This window comes from Manacus candei, unplaced genomic scaffold, assembly GCF_025592945.1.
Source record: "Manacus candei isolate 608988 ecotype Guabito, Panama unplaced genomic scaffold, ASM2559294v1 h1tg000059l, whole genome shotgun sequence".
NCBI classification, from domain to species: Eukaryota; Metazoa; Chordata; class Aves; order Passeriformes; family Pipridae; genus Manacus; species Manacus candei.
In genome coordinates this window covers 1,176,666-1,193,824 of record NW_026138107.1, presented here as the reverse complement: position 1 = coordinate 1,193,824, position 17,159 = coordinate 1,176,666, and the positions used below count along the sequence as shown (strand labels likewise).

The window sequence follows — 17,159 nt, the reverse complement described above, 5'->3', positions numbered from 1 at the left end:
TAAAGTGAAGTACAAAGCCAAAAGAGCCAGCTCCTCTATCCTGGGGCATTCAACCCATCAGCAGAGTTAAAATCACTGACAAGCTATGGCAAGCTAATGGCAGTAAAATGGTACCCAACAGGAGGTTTGAAGCCGGCACAGTGAACTCTACAATAAGTTCCAGTCCATTAAACACCAGGCTTAAGTAAAATATTACAGCAGGTCATGTTTTAAAGCGGGCAAGAATAGGTGAGGGAATCACCGAGGACCCATGAGGATCCTCTTGGAGGAGAACAGAAACTCTGCCGTAGCCTCTTCCATCTCGCTGCCCTTATCACCATCACTTTCCTGCTGACTGCATGTGCTTCCTTCCACCCCACACAGTTTTTTCCATGTGCTCCTCCAGCAGCGGATGGTAGCAGGGAATTGAGCCACTGAGGCAAGGCCATGGTGCTGTCACATGAAGCATCTACAGGACTACCACAGTTCCCAACACGGTGATCACCAGCCACATCAGAAAAAACACAAGAAGTAAGTGCCTTGGTGAAGGCCTTGTAACAGGTCAGTAGCGGAGCCAAGAGTGGAAATCATGTCCTCCTGTTTCTGCCCACCTGGATCCCAAGTGTTTAGTACTTTTCTCTGTTCAGCTTTGACCTTATGAGTTCCCTTAACCTTCTCCTGGCAGTTTCCTAATGGGCAAATAAATCTCTGGAGAGTATCTTAAATTCTTTTTTATCACAGACTGTATCAGTGTGATAATAAGATCAGCCTTCAGACTCCCCATTAAGTCACAGAAGGTGTGGTCATCAGTCATGCTTTTCCCAGACTTAATTGCCAGACAGACACTTTAAGTGGAAAGTCCATCTAATGAGCCCAATCATTAAAACATCCCTGGTTCCTATTTGAGATGGAAAATTATATTACTCTAATAAGGGGGTTGCATCTTTGCCCCCCTATTCAATCATGTGGCACGGAGAAAGGTGAGACTTCTCTGCGAGTTTGCCTTGAATGTGTTTCATTTAAACACAGCCCACTACTTCAGGCAAGAAAAAGTAATTCACTGAATTAAAAACCCTTCACTGAAGGAAAACTGGGTGGTTGGAGAAGAAGGCAGAGTCCTGGAAGTGAGCAAATGGGTCACCATGTCATCACTGACACCACGGATGCTCCTGAGGGCTGGCCAGGTGGAGATGGTGGAAGAGTCACCCATGGTGGCCATGGCAGGGTTGAGAAGATGTGCAGACACCAAGTGACATATGGGACATATGAAGTGGGGTCTTCAGTGGGACATCTCTTTCCTACACTGTTCGCAAGAAAAGGCTCTATTTGGAGAAAGAATTGGTTTTACTGTCCAGTATAACCTGCACCAGGTGGGAGAAGCAGTTGAGTAGTTCCCAGGAGGTTGGAAAACTGAAGCTCACAAATTCAAAAGCCCTTTCATGGGACAACTCCAGCCAAAGTCCCTAAAATAGGGCTCAGGCTACAAGTCCTCACTGGTGGGGTAATTCTCTCCTGCCCTGTCTGATCCCAGTAGAAATACTCATCTTTCCCACCTCTGCATCTCCTACTGCTACTCATCACAGAAAGCTCCATCCCACCCAGGCCAGCTCCGCCTAGGAGCTCAGCCTAGGTAAAACCAGCCTAAGCCCCTGTTGGCCTCCAGTTGTGCCCATCGAGCTGCCCCAACTGACCCGCTCCCACCACAAAGCATCAGCAGTGAGAGCTCCTCCGCAGGGAATCCCGGCGGGAAGCCCGGGCAAGCCTGGGTTACGAGCTCCACATCCAGCGGTGGCTCTGCCAGGTGCTCGGAGCACCGGCTCGGAGCGATCCCTAATAAAAACAACGAAGCACGGAAGGGCGTGTTGCTTTTGGGTAATAATACATCTTAGAACTGCACAGTGAGGCAAAGACAATGCCGCACCCTAAGCCACCCGAAGGGTGTGGGCATTATACAATGATTCGCCCACACCCAGAACCTCCGACGACAATTAACATCCAGCGCCGCCTAAGAATCAGTAAATACCGTATCTCAAACCAGGAAACGTCGACATTTTCCATGTGCATTAAAAAAAAAAAAAAAAAACCCACCAAAAAAAAAGCAACCAAAGCCACAAACCAAAGATGTGTCTCAACACGAACATCACCCTGGGCAGACCCGGATCGCTGCGCGCGGTGAATATTTTCTGCCCTTCGTCTGGAAGAAGCCAGAGCAAAGTCAATGGCCATGGCACTTCAAGCTATATTAAGCATGAATTTTGGAGTTTTCATCATGAATTTTGGAGTTTTCATCATGAATTTTGGAGTTTTCATCATGAATTTCGGAGTTTTCATCATTAATTTCGGAGTTTTCATCATTTCCCTCTCATAAAAAAAACCCAAACGAACAAAGAAACAAAAAAAAAAAAAAACAAAAAACCCCAAACCCAAACCGACAACAAACAAACCAACCAACAGAGATGATGGAAGTATTTAAATGCATAATTACGTTTCGATAACGACGAAGTCATGCAAGGCACTTTATAAATAATAAAACGAGATCTCATCACGCCCAAGCTTATTTTCAAAGCTGTAAATCTACTTCTGGTACAGTCGCCGGGAAAAGATTTTACTATTGAGTAATAATGGAAACAAAATAGCACTTACTAAAGGGAAATGGGAGCAAGAACCCATCAGATGTTGAAAGACAACAGAGAAAATCAGCTTGTTATTAGGAGATAGGAGCAGAAGTAATGCAGTTTTGTTGGTTTGAGATAGCAGCAGCGAGATGTGTTGGTTATTAACAGAGATGGCACTCTTTTTTTTTTTCCCTAAACCACAGCGCAGTTGTTGTGATGCTCATGAAAACAGCAATTAAAGATGCAGCTCTGGGCTTGCACCCCCAGCCACCAATGCATCTTAGAGAAAAAACAAACAAACAAACAAAAAAGCACCAAAATGAAAGTGTCTCCAGATCTATTCCTAAAAATTTCTGAGGTCAGGAAATTCAGGTTGCTTTTCCAAGAAAAATTCACCTGTCCATCGGGGAGGGCGGGGGGGAAGAAAAAGAAAAAGAAGAGATGATGATTATCATAATAATACTTTCTAGTCAATCTCAGGAAAAAAGCAGAGCTGATGCTTCCAGGAAGGATAGAGCTTATAGAGTTATCATATACCTGTCTAAAAAAGGGAGGCTCAAAGCCCTCCCAAAGGGACAAGTGGGGATCCCAGGGAGGAATGTTTGTTGCAGTATTAATGAGGGAGGAGAACAGGATATCCCACCAGGGATAAATGAAATATATATCCCTGGCTGGAACAGTGGAGACAGTTTGGACAGCTCAAGAACAGGAGGCTCACGCTGGACGTGGCTACTTCCCTTCAGGGCAGCCAACTGGGGAAAATCAGGAGTTGTTTGCATGGATAAGGAAGTCCTGCTTGAATTTCTGAATCCTGATTGTGGACAGCAGAAGGGATGGATTTTAATTCTCCAGCTGTAGAACTCAGTAACAGGAGGGAAGCTCAGTCCTACCAGTGCATGTGCAAGCAAGAAAATAAAAATATCCAATATTATTGTTTACTGATGTTAGCTCGGAGCATCTTCAGACTAAACTTCTACTGGGCAAGTTTTTATTATTACTGTATTGTATTATGTATTTTATTGTATTGTATTACTATTGTATTTTATTGTATTTATTTATTTATTTTATTGTTTTGTATTACTATTACTACAATGACTACTATTATTACTATTACTATTAATTGTAGTGACCATTTATAATGCACCAGTGTCTTATAGCTACAATTGGGATGCTCATTCCCTTGCAGGCACTCTATAAGTGAGAACAAAGAAGAAGCAGTCCATTCCTAAATGCTTGTGCTCCGAATAAACAGTGTGAGGGGAAAAAAAAAGAGATTACTTCTTTTGTACAGATAAGGAACAGAGAGATCTGGTGATTTGCAAAGGCAATGCATGAAGCCCTTGGCAGAGCCAAAATTTGGTGTTAGCTTTTCCAAATCCCAGCTCAGCCCTTTATCTAGACCATCAGCCTGAACCAGCTGTCACCTAAGGCTCAGCTTTATCCCAAGGCTAGAGGAAGCCTAGAGCTCAGAGGGGCTCCAGGTCAGGGCCACCACGTGGGCTTTAATGGGGACAAACCTTTTAGAAGGGCTGTTGCAATAGGACAAGGGGCAAAGGTCTTAAACTAAAAGAGGAGAGATTTAGGTTTAATATAAGGAAGAAGTTTTTCACAATGACAGTGGTGAGGCCCTGGCACAGGTTGCCCAGAGAAGCTGTGGCTGCCCCATCCCTGGAAGTGTTCAAGGCCAGGTTGGATGGGGCTTGGAGCAATTTGGGATAGTGGAAGGTGTCCCTGCCCATGGCAGGGGAGGTTGGAATGAGATGATCTTTAAGGTTCTTCCAACCCAAAGCATTCTGTAAATCCCATATGCCAGGTGGTTGCCACATGCTGAACCTTGTGCCACACCTCATGGTTGCAGCCCAGCAGCCAACTGGCTCAGCCCAGCACTGGCAGGCACTGTTCTGGCCTCTGGCAAAGCCAGAGGATGTTGGTTTGCACCAGGACAGTGTAAATCATCCAAAAGGAGCTGTGATGGCAGGATTTGGGCTGGTAGCACCACTCAGCAGTCCCACATCTCAGCTGGGATTTTCACTGAAAAAAAACCAAAACGAAGGAAGTGTGAGATTCCAGGGAGGAACAGAGGAGAGCTCCCAAGGGAAGAACAGGGATAGTCAGAGAAATTGGGAATGACACCCTGTTGCATTCTCCACCCATCTTGGCAGGGCACTGGGGAAAGGACGAGGCAGGGAGGGTTTTGCAGGCGACAAGGGACACTCAGAAAAAGCACCACCAGCAACAAAGTGAGGCTTTTCAAAACATAAACAGTTTTGGGGAACAAACACGGTCGGCGCGCAAGCTAAAAATAAGCAGCAGCAAGTGAGAAAAGGATTAAAGGAACCCGAAAGAAATAGCAAGCAGCAAATTGCAGGGAATTGTTCAGCGAACAATAAAAGGCTCCTCGCCATCTCCCCGCAACAGGCAGATGGCACTGGGAGAAAGCAGCCCCCGAACAAATGATGGCTGCAAAAGGGGCGATGGAGGGGGGGAGAAAATTTCAGACCTGGCAGATTTGTTAAGTGGTAATTTTCCCTCTGTCTGTGCAGAAGACAAAGGGGAGGGAAAGCTCCCCAAGACAGGGATTGTATTTCACTCCGCGGTTGAGAAGGCTTTCGAGTGTCTGCAGATAGCGGCGAGAAATGGTCCTAAAAAGATTAGAGCTCTTAAGGTAGGGCAAAATACTATATCCAGACAACACACTCGAGTTTTAATGACAGTGGGGAGAGAATTGAGTGAAGCATTGTCTGCTGCCTCTAGGAAACTGAAAACTTAATATGAAGCCGCACAGACTCAAGCCGGACTTTTCTCATGGAAAGGCTTTACTCCTGCCCTTTAAGCAACACTTTTTATCCTTGACATATATTTTCCATCCACTGCTTTCCTGCAACCAACACAAATTTAGGAAGGGTCTTCTGTGTTTTTAGAGTGACTTGGGTAGCTCATCTTTGAGCATCTCCCTGGCTGGAATGTATTTCTTCTTGATGCGTCCCTCTTGTCAGGCTATTATCCATGTTTATGGATACCCACATGGGGGGTAAAAAAGGAAAGTGGCTTCCTACAGATGCATAGGGAATGTGCTGGAAAAGAAACTCACCGTGCATTCCCCATATCTCAATCCCCAGCCCATCCCCACCTCAGTGATTCCCATGTGGGCTTGCTAAGGTGGACAGGCCAATTCCCACTGGGTGCAAACCACCAGAGCTTCCCTACAGCACATTTTACACTCAGAGAGAGACCAAGCATCACATCCAGTCTTAAATCATAGAATCACAGAATTGTTTAGGGTGGGAAAGCCCCCCAGGATCAAGTCTAACTTTTAACCCAGCACTGCCAAGGCCACCACTAAACTTTTTCACCGGATTGGAAATTTTGCGCCTCCCCCAAAAACGAGGCTGATTGCTATGGACTCCACAGTGGCCAGTGTTCCCCATGGGGGTCACCAGGGCTCCCCCTGCACCACTTCACCTGGGACAAGGACAAAACAGGGCACTGGTTTGCTGCCAGCCCCACGGCTGCATCTGCCAGGGCAGGGGGGACATCGCTCCTGCGCTGCCCCCAACAACCCCATCACTGGTGGGTGACACTGAGGCGGCTCTGCCACCCCCATCTCAGCTCCTGCATCCCCAAGCCAGGGACTTTTGGCTGCAGGGAGACCCCTCCCCTGACCTTGCCCGGGGCTCTGTTACTAAGAATAAAGCACACAGGGCTGTGCTGTGCTGGCGCGCGGTGGGATAATTGCAGGGAAGCGGCTCCTGTAGCCCAGCGACCGCAGTAATTGGGTACAGGCCATCCTGCAGCCAGGTTTCCCGTGCTATTATCCCCTTATTAATAGAACCCAAATCTACCTTTGCAGAGGCAGCACCACGAGCCTGGAATTATGCGGTGCAGGGCTGCAGGGGAGGCATGTGCGGCATCTCCGCAACAGCCTCAGTCCTTCGCCACCCAAGGGACGGACCCACAGGATGCTCCCGCCCAGGTTGTGTCAAAATCCCAGCCAAAGTCCCCTGTGGTCATTGGAAAGGCGAATGTTAGACTCAGTCACAAGACAATTGCCTTCACAGAGGCAGGCGGGCGAGGTTTGGCCTATTAACTAATTAATCCCAGCAGCATCCCTTCAAGGTATGGCAGGGAGTATTAATTTCGTCTCCCAGGGAGGAAAACTGAAGGTCAAAAAGGCTTGAATTTCCCCCTGCCAACCCGGATGGGGTATGGTGGGGGGCCAGAAGCTGAGCATTGCTGGATTCAGGGCTGGAAAATAATGTGTAGCCTCTCAGCTGGGATGTCCCTGCCTGGGTGCCACAGGATGTCGAATGCAAAAGATAAAGGTAAAAGTGAGAGCATAATTTTAAGGATAATCAACCCACAGTGCCAGAGCCCTCTTCCCTGGAATGTGTGAGAGCAAAATGCTGATTTCTGAGAAACCCAAGGACAAGGTGTTAGTCTCTGCAGGGGCTCCCAGGACAGGACTCACATGTCAATATGGTAATGTGGCTTTCTATGGCCAGGACTAATATAGGTCCCTCTCCCCACCCCTGTCTTATTCAAGGCTAACTTCCTCTCTGAAGCTCAATTTGGAAACAGTTCTGGATAAAATGTGCCCCTGATCATGACTTTTTATGTGTTTTGGAAAGCAGGTAACGAGCTGTGAGTCAGTATTAAAGCTGGAAAGTAGATTAAAAAGTAGATTAAGTGCCTCTATCCGAAATGCAGTCGACAATAGAGACAATAGGATCTGGTTTGGTACATTACTTGCGGTTTTAGGAAGGTCTTCAGGACTATTTGAATCTCATCTCAAATTTGGGATTTGCTTTGAAACTTGTGAAAGGTCTGGAGCAGCAGGGGCAGCTGAGGGAGCAGGGGAGGCTCAGCCTGGAGAAAAGGAGGCTCAGGGGGGACCTTCTGGCTCTGCAACTCCCTGACAGGAGGGGGGAGCTGGTGAGGGTTGGGCTCTGCTCCCAGGGAACAAGGGACAGGATGAGAGGAAATGGCCTTGAGTTGCACAAGGAGAGACTTAGATTGGGTATTAGGGAAAATTTCTTCACTGAAAGGGTCGTCCAGCCCTGGTACAGCTGCCCAGGGCAGTGGTGGAGTCCCCACCCCTGGAGGGATTTAAAAGCTGTGTGGATGTGGCACTTGGGGACATGGGTTAGTGGTGGCTTTGGCAGTGCTGGGGGAACTGTTGGACTTGATGGTCTGGGGGGGTTTTTCCAACCTAAATGATTCTGTGATTGCACAGTGATGTTCACCTCCCCATCCATGGTAGGCAAAGCCCAGCAGACCGTCTCCTACGGTAACAGTCTTAACCATCAGTGTTAATACACGCAAGATGGACAAGAAAGAATTATCAGCCCAGGGTATTTCCATGCTTCCCTGTTTCTTTCCACCTCTTCTTCACCCAGCTTTTAGCGTTTCCCATTTCAGCAATTAACCCCAGCCTTTCTGAAGATGAATCCTACAGGCTTGAAACCAGGCCCTCGCAGAGCCAAATCAGCACAGATGTGTCAGAGAGTGATGCAGATGGTTTTTCCTGCCCCTGAAACTCGAGACTTTGCTTCTGCCCAGCTCTGCTGTGTTTTGCAGACTGAGGACGTCAGGAGCACGTCCCTTCCCCATATGGCAAGCGAGGAGTCATCCTGGAAAGATTAAAGGAGAGAGAGGAGACCTGGGTTGCCTCCTGTATTTTTCAGCCCTTCTCCAGCGCTTTGTGAAAGGCTGGTGCTGTTAAAAGCAACTACATAAGAGATTAAAAGAGTCAGGGAAAATAAATAATACATAAATGTTGAAGTGTGTTGCCAAGGCCACCTCCAGGATGGATCTGCACCTTCCGGACAGCTGCCTGCTCCTGGCCTGGAGAGATGTCACTGGGAGTGAAATGGAGCTCCAGGGCAAGACGTTGCTTCAGAGTGATGCATCGAAAAACCTTGCAGGTGACAGAAACTGTAATTGCTGTGCTTAAACTTTCCTGGACCATTTCAGCCCCGAGAAACCCAGCTTCACTGCTGATTCCAGCAGAACAGGGATGGATGTGTCCCTACTAGGGGAAAGGATGGGATTGCTAGGGATACCTCTACCCTGCTTCCTGAGCCTCCTGCCATCTTGTACCCCTGGGGCCTCATGGATGCTCTGGCTTCCATGAGGACTTGAGCAATGTTCTCCATCATCCCCAAAAGCAGTCCAAACCAGGTGCAGAGACCCAGCAGCCTGAAAACAACCAGGTCTTAGACCCAGTGTGAGATGCCACAGATGGTTTCTTGGGGTCCAGGGCAGCAAGGATCTGGGCAGGAGTAGAGTGCTGTCCCAAGAGTACAGATCCATCCTGGAGCTGGCCTTGGGAACCTAGGCCTTGTGCCCAGAGGCTGCAGAGACCCCAGGGCAGCTACACTGCATCCCACCAGCTCCATCCCCACATCCTTTTTTCAACAGCAGCTTGGCCACCTCTGCCTCTTGTTTTTCTCAGCAAACCCCCAAGAGCTCTATGGCTTCACAGCAGTAAGAGAGAGTGTATTTCTCTCTTCAAACACATGATATGAACATAAAATAAAAGGTACATGGTGTGGCTGGATGCAGCCATGACTGTGATGTGAGCTGCCCTGACTCAGGACATGGACAGCTGGCTGTGCCAGTAGTGCCAGCAGCCCACTGTAAGGGATCCTCTCCCCAGTCTGTCCTTTCCATGGGTTAGGAGGTAGGACATCACCCCTGGAGCAGGATGCCTGTGCCCCATCAGGGATACAGAAGCATCCAGCCCTGATGCAGAAGGACACCAGGTGCACAGGGTGCTGGGAGGTGATGGTGAGGAGTGCGGTCCTTGGGGTGGCTGTTTCCAACCTTGCTGTGATGGACAAGTCCAGACACACCCCTGCCTCATTGCTGTTGCCTGGAAAACAGATTAAATATCCCCAGAAAAGCACTCTGCTACCCACTAAACCCCCTCTGCTCTCCTGTGCCTGCTGCAGAGGGCAGCTGCAGGGGCTCAGGAGAGAGAGCACACAGATGAGCACACAGGGATGCTGCAGGGGTTCCTAAAATTAGATGCACACAGTCTAATGCCTCTGCAAGAAAAACCCCCATATCTGCTAGGATCACAACTGGCTACAAAGACTGAAGATGTTGTTTGAGAAATATTACTTATAGCTGTTTACATGTATTTGCCTTATGAGTTTTCTGTAGTGGGAGGTGACAAAGCAACCGGGAAAAGCGGGGAAAAACACTCTTCTTGTTTAGCACGAAAAAACAGGTAACAATGATGAGGCAATTATTGATTCATCTGATAGTTTATTAACTGGAGTTGGGGTGTGCAAGTGACAGGTTCTGCAGCCAGCCTTTCATGTGACACGTTATTAAAGGCTCTTTTTCTGGCTCCGAAAGGCAGTGGCTGGCAGATCAAAGGTCAGACATTTCAAGAAGTAAATTGGTTTAATGTGGCTGCAGATAGCCTCACAAAAACCTAATAAATATGCAGTGAAATGTAAGGAGGGAAAATTGTGGACAAGAGAGACAATTACTTTGAAACCAGGATAAGAGCAGCGCAGGCTCAAATTAATCAGCGTTCGGGCTCCTTCTCTCTGCCTCAGGATTTAGTATTCAGAGCAGGAGCCTGGCTGATGGTGGGATGCACTGCGGGGAGCACTGGCACCCCACACCAAAAGCTGCAGCCCCAAGCCACAGCCAGGATGGTGGTGTGAGCCTTTCCACAGGTACACAGGGAAGCCACCTGACACCCACGGCAAAGGATGTTCGTGAGCACTCTGGGATTTTTTGGTGCCTGGCGAACAGATTATCACTCCATGGCTGAATATTCTCCTATGAAGACAGGCTGAGAGAGCTGGAGGGGTTCACCTGCAGAAGAGAAGGCTCCAGGAAGACCTCAGAGCCCCTTCCAGTGCCTAAAGGGGCTCCAGGAGAGCTGGAGAGGGACTTTGGACAAGGGATGGAGGGACAGGGGGACAAGGGGAATGGCTTCACACTGCCAGAGGGGATATTGGGAAGGAATTGTTGTCTGTGAGGGTAGCAAGACCCTGGCACAGGTTGCCCAGAGAAGCTGTGGCTTTCCCATCCATGGAGGTGTCCAAGGCCAGGTTGGACAGGGCTTGGAGCAACCTGGAATAGTGGAAGGTGTCACTACCTATGGTAGGGGAGGCTGGAAGTAGGTGATCTTTATGGTCCCTTCCAACCCAAACCATCCTGTAGTTCTACGCCTCTATTTTAAGATCTGTGGGGAGCCTTTGGTGTGTCCCAGTAGGCTCATGGCAGCATCAGAAAACAACTGATGGCCCATAGCCCAGTAAAAAATAAACACAGAAGGGTTTAATTAAACTCATCCCATTTTTCACTTGATTTCATGATGTTTTCAGAAGCATCCCTCACTTATTTTAAACTCCAGACAGTGATATCTGAATAATCTGGGGGATTTCATTTGCATTTTTTGAAATGCACTAACTCAAATAACCTCCAAACACTCACAAGGCAGGATTTCTTCACTAAAAAGTCCCTCCTTTTAATTAAAGGTGAGAAAACAGCCATTCTAGTTCTCTAATCTGGAAAGGGACATTCTGCATGCAAACAAAGCACAATATTCCCAGTACAGCTGGAAACAGGAGTAGAGGAAACAAATGTATTAAATAAAAATGCCTGGTACCCCTCAGAGAAGCAGATAATGGGCACAACCTCTTTGTATTCTTTTGCAGGTCACACTCCCCAGCTGAGTGACCTGGTGTGGTTTACTATGGCCCCACCAGACAGACTGGACGGACTAGGACAGCAGAGTCTGTCCGTCAGTCTGTCTGATTTAGCCATGCCAAGCTTTGCCTGTTCACTCTCATGGGGACTTCCTGCAAGCATGTAAAGATTGGGACCTAAGGGCTAAACTGTTGCATAGAATCACAGAACCATTTAGGTTGGAAATGTCCTCTAAGACCATCAAGTCCAACCATTCTGCAGCACCGCCAAGGCCACACTAACTGTGTCCCCAAGTGCCACATCCACACAGCTTTTAAATCCCTCCAGGGATGGGGACTCCACCACTGCCCTGGGCAGCTGTGGCCAGGGCTGGACAACCCTTTCAGTGAAGAAATTTTCCCTAATACCCAATCTAAGTCTCTCCTTGTGCAACTCGAGGCCATTTCCTCTCATCCTGTCCCTTTTTCCCTGAGAGCAGAGCCTGACTCCCCCCGGCTCCCCTCTCCTGTCAGGGAGTTGCAGAGAGTGAGAAGGTCCCCTCTGAGCCTCCTTTTTTTCCAGGTTGAGCCTCCCCTGCTCCCTCAGCCGGCTCCTGGTGCTCCAGACCCTCCCCCAGCTCCATTCTCTTTCTCCAGCATCACCAGCCACGTCATCCCATAGGCTGGACCACCATGGATGAACAAGATCCCATCTCCCTGTTGGCGGCTGTATCCCTCTGCCCGGAATGGAGTTGCAACCAGAACTGCCCTGACAGTTCCCTGGTGAGGAAACCTCATGGGAAGCCTTGGGGATGAGGCAGAGAGGGACAGCTGGCCATGGGGACAGTTCGAGAAGTACCCACACTTCAAGGGTCACCCCCATGGAGAACTGACGGGACATGGACCTCTGCCCCTGCAACCCACGCAGGCAGGTCTTGCCCTGAGTTATCTGTGCTTGTGTTGCTCTGCCATAAATCAGGAGCCCTGACACGGTAATTTGTATCTGGGGAACCTGGAGCAATTACAAAATCAGCCCAAACACCATTTGTTTCACAAGATTTTGCCCTTAGTTAGCACTGTCGCTCTGCTTTAATTGCACAGTAATTAATTGCAACAAAACTGTTTGGAAAGTGCATGTGCACAGTGGAAAGGCTGGAATATTGCAACCTGACTCCTCTGTTGCAGCCACAAAATCTGCATAAAATCTGTCATCCTCTGTCCGTACAACACTTGGCATTCATTTTACCACCCTCCAACTCCTCTCAAAGCCAGACCAAGACTCATGGAAGGCAACTACTGACTAATTTTACATCCAGGTAAATTAAGGCTCAGAGAAGCTAATCTCTTTAATTTCTCTTCAGATAAGACTACTTCTGGCAGAGGTTGCCAGAAGTCAACAAAGCCTGGGCCTGGATGTAAATCACAACCTTGCAATACTCAGAGGTTCTTGTGTTCCCTTGCAGCTCCCAAAACCACCTAGCACCTCGATGAGGCTGAGACCTGCCTCCTGCCCATGGAGAAGGTTGCCTCATCCATGAATTCAACATGAAACAACACCTCCCTAAAGACAGAAAGCAGTGAGATTCAGAACTGATGATGTCCTATCCCTGGAAGTGTCCAACGCCAGGTTGGACTTGCAACGAGCTGGTCTAGTAGAAGATGTCCCTGCCCATAGCAGGGGGTGGAACAAGAGGAGCTTTAAGGTCCCTTCCAACCCAAATCATTCCAGAGCCCCATCTAAGCCAGCATTCACTCTCTCAGCACAGACTATAAGCAATCCCTGGTTAGCCTTTCAGAAAAATAAGAAGCCACCAAATGCATCCAGGGCTGCCTCCAGTTTCATTCCCTGAGTGATTATTTCTGTGAGGGAAGGCAGTTGTACCAGAAGTCTGCATCCCTGCAAGCCTGGGGAAAAGGTCTGGAAGGGACACTGGGGACAGGACAGAGGGATGACTCATCTGGCTCATCTCCTTTCACACACCCCCGGCGAGTGGCTGGGGCAATGACTTGGACAGCAGTGCAGAAAGGGAAATTTCTCATCTTGTAATTGCTCAACACTGATAATAAAAACTCCTTTTTTTTTTTCAGCTAAATACCTTGCAGAAAAAAAGATGAACTTATTGTTTTTTGTCTTTGATGTTCTGATGTTTTCTTTTTCCTCTTCTCTTCTCTTCTCTTCTCTTCTCTTCTCTTCTCTTCTCTTCTCTTCTCTTCTCTTCTCTTCTCTTCTCTTCTCTTCTCTTCTCTTCTCTTCTCTTCTCTTCTCTTCTCTTCTCTTCTCTTCTCTTCTCTTCTCTTCTCTTCTCTTCTCCTTCTCTTCTCTTCTCTTCTCTTCTCTTCTCTTCTCTTCTCTTCTCTTCTCTTCTCTTCTCTTCTCTTCTCTTCTCTTCTCTTCTCTTCTCTTCTCTTCTCTTCTCTTCTCTTCTCTTCTCTTCTCTTCTCTTCTCCTCTTCTCTTCCTCTTCCCTTCCCCTTCTCTTCCCTTTCTCTTCCCTTTCTCTTCCCTTTCTCTTCCCTTTCTCTTCCCTTTCTCTTCCCTTTCTCTTCCCCTTCTTTTTCCTCTTCTCTTCCCTTTCTTTTTCCTCTCTCTCCTCTCTTTCCTTTCTTTCCTCTTTTCTTTCCTTCCTTTCTCCTCTCCCCTTTCTCCTGTCCTGTCCTGTCCTGTCCTGTCCTGTCCTGTCCTGTCCTGTCCTGTCCTGTCCTGTCCTGTCCTGTCCTGTCCTGTCCTCTCCTCTCCTCTCCTCTCCTCTCCTCTCCTCTCCTCTCCTCTCCTCTCCTCTCCTCTCCTCTCCTCTCCTCTCCTCTCCTCTCCTCTCCTCTCCTCTCCTCTCCTCTCCTCTCCTCTCCTCTCCTCTCCTCTCCTCTCCTCTCCTCTCCTCTCCTCTCCTCTCCTCTCCTCTCCTCTCCTCTCCTCTCCTCTCCTCTCCTCTCCTCTCCTCTCCTCTCCTCTCCTCTCCTCTCCTCTCCTCTCCTCTCCTCTCCTCTCCTCTCCTCTCCTCTCCTCTCCTCTCCTCTCCTCTCCTCTCCTCTCCTCTCCTCTCCTCTCCTCTCCTCTCCTCTCCTCTCCTCTCCTCTCCTCTCCTCTCCTCTCCTCTCCTCTCCTCTCCTCTCCTCTCCTCTCCTCTCCTCTCCTCTCCTCTCCTCCAGCTTCCTCACAGGATACTGTAAAACCTTCTCATCTCCACCACACTGGTAGTGGATGGAACAACTTGCCCCAAACCACAGGACAGCAGTGACAGAACATGAACAGGACAGATCAGCAGTTGGTCACCATCTGTTCCAGGAAGCATACCCCACCTCTGGATGGCTCCCCAGCAGCCCAGGGCCATATGATGAAGAAAGGGCCCAAATTTGCATCAAGGTGCCAGTCCCAGCACATGGGTCTGTGGATCCACCTTTCCAACTGCCTACCTGGCACTATGGTGTGACACAGCATAAGGAAACCCCATGAAAGAGGTGAGAATGTACGTGCTTGGAGGAGTTCATGGCAGACAGGAGCCAGCCATGGACCGGGCAGGCAGCAGCAGGGGGTCCAAAGGCAGCAGCAAAATGATTGGGACTGTTCCAACAGCAGTAACTCTGGAAGATCCAGCTGATCTAGGAGACCTCCCAGGCACATGCCTAGAGAGTCTGGGGTTTGGCAGAGGATCTGCTCCATCAGCTTCAACTCACCTTGGCAAAAGGTGCCCAGATACCATGGTGACGGGCTCAGTGGGGATAAACAGTGAACATGGGTGTGTGTTGTTTGCATAGTTAGGAAGCTGGCTGGTCTCCATCCCTCCACCCTGCCTCCTCCCAGCGGTGCCAGGATCTCAATCCAAAGTGGTCTCCTTCCTCCTCCTGGGCTGGCTCATCCACGGGCAACAACGGAGGCACTTCCCAAACTGGTTCCCTGCTGGGTAGGGCAGGGTGGGGGATGGCAGTGCTGGGCTCCTGCCTCTCCCCGGGAGGTGGAAGTCGTTGGATGGTCCCAACATCCACGTGTCTGCCGGCGCAGAGCCTTCATGGTGTGGACATTCCCTCCTCCTCCTCTTCCTCCTCCTCCTCCTCCTCCTTCTCCTCCTCTTCTGCAGCTGCCAAGAACATCGAGCCCCTCGCAAAAACAACAGCTGGGACGTGGCATCCTTTCCCCTCCCCAAAAAAGCCCTCATGACCGCCACACACCCATTCCTTAGGTCCAAGGACATCTTTCTGAGGAATAAGGGAGAAAGCAACCCAACAGCAGCGAGAAATAAATCTGTAATTAAGGCAAGCTGCTCACATGAGCGATACTTGAAAATTATGCAGACCTGTGAGCAACATTGCCATCAGGCACGCAGCTCCTCTCAGGCTTCCAGTAAGGAATAAAAAAGCTCTGACTAATATAAAGAGGCCTCCAAATCATTCTTGGCAGAAGCATCCCAGCCTCGGATCCCCTCCCTCTATTCATGGCTAAAGCTCTCTCAGGCAAAGGAAAATAAACCGTGCAACTGCCTCACTGACCTGACCTGCAGCGGGGTGCAGCTGGGTGCTGGCTGCCCCTTCTCCAACATTATACACCAAAATAATAGCGTATTTTATAGATACATTATAGTTATTTCCAGACTGTATGTAAATTTATGATATATATAACATTTACACACAAATAGATATATTATACGGGTGCATATATGCATAAATATATGATATCTTATGTTTAAATAAAACACATTTTTACATGTAAGTATATGCATAAAAAATAATACGTATATTATTTTTTATGCAGAGGAGACTCAGCTTGATTCTACAATCCCATCTCCATGCTGCCAGGAAAGCACGGGCATGGGCAGGGGTAGGGAGGAGCCCTCCCATCACTGCCTGCTTTTCCAGGATCATATTCACACACTCAATAATGTCACGTTTCTCTGCGGTCTCAGATCCTTCACCTTTTCTAATTACTTCCATGTTTATAAAGCCATTCCAGCGGGGACACTTAATGGGAATAAGACTAGGACTATGAACTGGGCAGGGAAGACTTCAGTTTTGAAACTATTTTAATAACTTGTTATTTAATTAAGAGCAATAGCTCTGAAATTATGTCAGTGAAACTTGCTACTTATTTATTAATTAGAGGAGGAATTTCAAAGGAGGCTACGGGATTTAGGTGCTGGACAGCCCCGGGCTCGCTGGAAAATCCCAGGTTTCTCCAGCTAATGCTTGCTCAGTGCTCAAACACGCAGGGTCTGACTCCTCATTGCCTGGCACCTGAAGTAAACAGTGTCAAGCACAGGCAAAAAGTGGGTGTTAAACGCTGCCTGTTCCAGAGCAGGGTTTTGAACAGTCCTTGCTGCAGTGGTGGGAGAGATGGAAGGCACTGGAAGACCAGAGAGACGACAGAGCATCTCCTCTACCTTTCCAGGAGTTATTTGCTGGGTTGTCTTGGTGTGGATACACAGAACATGTACTGAGAAGCCTGCAAAAGGTTTGTTCTCTGGTGTAAGGTGCTGTAGATGGTGAAGGCAGCAAGGGTTGGCCATGTCCAGGGCATCACTCCCTGAAAACAGGTCTCGGGTAGACACAGAAACTTCCAAGTCGTCCCAGGAGGAGAAACCTCTATCCAACTCCACTTCCACCAAGCAGAGAAGAGGGGAAAGTCCCACTCGGTCTCACTCCCCCAAATATTGTACCTGAGTGAACTGGAAGATGGCTGCCACGTCCCCTTTTTGTGGGCAGAATAAGCTGCCGGTCCCCGCACGACCGCGCCAAGTATTTCCGTCCACCCGACGCGCTCCGGAAAGCAGTGCCAGGATGGCCAAGCACCAGTTCCTCCTCTGCTGAGCACATTCCTCCCCTCCTGTTTTCATTCAGCCCAACCTTAAACAAAACCACGGCTGTTGTTTTTATCAGCGGCGCAGCTCTGGGAATTACCTACGTGGGGTCAGGGGAGCCGGAGA

General features: G+C 48.7%; 1 protein-coding gene across 4 annotated transcripts in view; it reads right to left on the bottom strand.

The window, feature by feature from the left end:
• ZBTB7C (zinc finger and BTB domain containing 7C) overlaps positions 1–17,159 on the bottom strand; it is a 131,818-nt gene that overhangs the window by 31,136 nt on the left and 83,523 nt on the right. The window contains exon 1 of one of the 4 annotated variants that reach the window (XM_051803685.1): positions 6,437–6,544. The exons of the other annotated variants lie outside the window; for them this stretch is intronic. The gene's annotated coding sequence lies outside the window, so the exon portion shown is untranslated. Of the gene's footprint in view, positions 1–6,436; positions 6,545–17,159 lie in introns of those variants that run through there. 4 annotated transcript variants of the gene reach the window in all.